We start from the raw sequence: 2,973 nt of genomic DNA on the forward strand, positions 1-2,973 counted from the left end.
CTCTCAAAACCCAATCATTTCTCCCCTGAACCTTCTTGCATTGTCTCACACGTGAGTTTTGGGGGACACCTCACATCCAAACCATAACAATAAATATGTACTGAAATATTAAGATAGCAAAGGAGTATGATGTAAGCAACCTATTATCAAATAGTTTAAATCACATAAACACACACACATATAAAATCAAGTATATTCTTAAAAAGAAGTATCGTAGTGGCTGTCGCATGGCGGAGTGTGCTTTAATGGACAATGTACTACTGTATATGCCTGAAGTACTTGAAATGCAAATTTGGGACAACTTTACCATCTAAATGCTTGCCTGGATTAAGCACCTGATGAGGATGTTTTTTCAACAAGTTGGAGTAAGCATGCAATCGGTACTTTGGAAAACCATATGGTTCATCTCAAAGTATCATAAGGAAAATTGGTACTAACTTATCTCTGATTCAGTGCCCAAGAGTTCAGTTTCAGGACAGAAGTCAGGTCAAAGCCACCCCTGCACGAAGAACTTCCTTTCTTTGAGAAGCCCCCAAGTAGGCATATTTCCTTACCAAACCTGTCTCAAGAAGAGCCTCCACCAAAGACTGCAACACTGGTCACCGAGGAAGCCCTGCAAAAGATCTTTGCACTTGAAAATGAACTTGCTACTCTCAGAGCTCAGATTGCCAGCATCGTAACCCTGCAAGAGCAACAGAATCTCACTGCAGTAGGTCACTTGGTTTCTGCTACATCTGTTACCATGGCCCCACCTCCTCCCCCGCCACCACCACCACCACTACCCGCTCCACCAGGGCTCCACAAAAGTAAATCTCCTATTGATCTGATTAAAGAGGGAAGAGAGCAAAAAGCCAATGCCGGACTTTGGCTAAGAACAATCCAAAGAAATCTGACATGCCAAATATGCTAGAAATCCTTAAAGATAAGAATAGTGTAAAACGTCAGTCAGTTAAGAGGTCAGAGTAAGATGTAAAGCCCAAGCCAATAGATGCTACTGATCCTGCTGCCCTCATAGCAGAAACTCTGAAAAAGAAATGTGCTTATTGGCATCGAAGCAATAGCCAAGGTGAAGTTGAAAAAGGAGCTCCAAAGTCTAAATCAGAGACCACCTCAGAGACAGCATTGTTTTTGCCACATTATGTTGAAATCTACAGGAAAAATGAAGGCTTTAATTGAAAATGTTTCAAACTCCTAATGGACAATGAGCTGAGAAAAATTCCCTGGTTCAGCTGGTTTGTGACGGCTGAATTTGCCTAGTAGAACTTCACACTATTTAGTAAATACCTGACTTTAGTATTTAAGTGGTTTCCTTTATAACCTAGAGGATTAAGCAATAATGGAAGCACCATAACTTTGTTTTGCTTTATGAGATGGTCGTTCTGGAGCTTCCCATAACATACTGAATTCTGACATGTTTTTCAAGTATAGCCAGGAGGTTAAGGCTTCCAATGTTGAAAACATTTCTAAGATTTCAGAACATAGAAAGGACAGTTGTAGATTTTACTGTGCGTTTTAAAATTCTTAACACTAGTTTATCTGTACAAATGTTTTATATACATATGTTTGGATATAAAACAGTTTTAAAAATTATCATTGACAATGAGGGTATTGTTATCTTCATATGTTTTCAATAAGCATTTACGCTTAGTGATGGATTAGCTGGTATAATTTAAGTTGTTGGAATAAAGTATTTGAGATTGGAATCTTCCTGCCTCGAACAGAACTTATATCTTAGATTCTCTCTCACATTTTTGGAGCTGAGCTTTGCATAGGAACCAGTTGATGTTCACTGGTGCAATTCCATATGCTTTCCATTAGAGGGAAGTTGAGAACCAGGACAGCTGCTTGTACCTAATTACCATCCAAGTGCTGGGGAAACAAATGTACTTTCCAAGGGGTGAAGGATTAAATTATTGAATTAAATAACTTAAATACAAACCAGATATGCCATCTTTCTTTATTTTCAGTTTAATAAATGGCCTCATAAAAATGATTCATTGCTAAGTTAATAATAATACTTCTGGAAATGTCAACACAATGGGAGTTTAGAATTTTTTAATATTGGTCAAAATATTAACTTTATAATGAAACATGATTAAATAGGACTATGACTTTCCTATATATTATTTATCATTGGTCAGAATGCTTTTCTCATGAATTAGTATTATGCAATGTAATCGTTAGATATTATTAGAAAGTGGAGAAATGCCTTTCTCATCCAGGGCTTGTAAGGACTTGCTATAAATGGTCATTTGTAAGTGCTCAATAAACTTTCATGATTTTCTATTTCTGATAAATTCAGCTATAGTTAATGCCAGAATTTCTTACCATAAGTAAATATTTGAATTTTTTTAAATTTTAAATCTAGTGAAGAAAAGTTATACTTCCTGGAAGAATTAGGAAATAAGTAGATAGATATTTTAAAATATTGAAAATGTGTGTTCCTCTCCTAAATATTAACAAAAATTATTTGAGGTAATTTACATGGTTTGGTTATTTGTCTTAAGTTTAAACTGTGGCATGTTGTTCATAGATATTGTTTCTAATTCTTTAGTATGTTTAGGAATTCTACCTTTTAATATATTCAGAAATTCACCTACACATGTTTTGGCCTCCTAAGAAATTTATATTTGCATCAATATTGAATTTTGGCTAGTACTCCAATGTAAGAAATTTACTATTTTAAAATAAAGCAAGCTTTTATTTCCCTAGGACAATAGCCAAAAAAGAAAAAAAAAGGAAGAAGAAGAAGAAGAAGTACAGTAATGTCATTCGACTCTCCCATTTACCTTGGAAATGCAAATTAAAACAAGGTATAACTTTATACTTATAATAGCAACAAATATTAGAAATATTGTGCATGTGGCTTTCCCCTTTCCACATCCTCAACAATATTTGGATTGTTGAGGATGTGCAATATTGTTGAGGATGTGGAAAGGGGGAAGCCACATGCACTGCTAGTGAGGCAGCAGA

General features: G+C 35.5%; 1 pseudogene; it reads left to right on the top strand.

The window, feature by feature from the left end:
• Positions 1–314: 314 nt before the first annotated feature.
• LOC124992314 (mitochondrial fission regulator 1-like) lies at positions 315–1,195 on the top strand (annotated as a pseudogene).
• The last annotated feature ends 1,778 nt before the right edge of the window (positions 1,196–2,973 follow it).

This window comes from Sciurus carolinensis, chromosome 9 (genome assembly GCF_902686445.1).
Source record: "Sciurus carolinensis chromosome 9, mSciCar1.2, whole genome shotgun sequence".
NCBI lineage: Eukaryota > Metazoa > Chordata > Mammalia > Rodentia > Sciuridae > Sciurus > Sciurus carolinensis.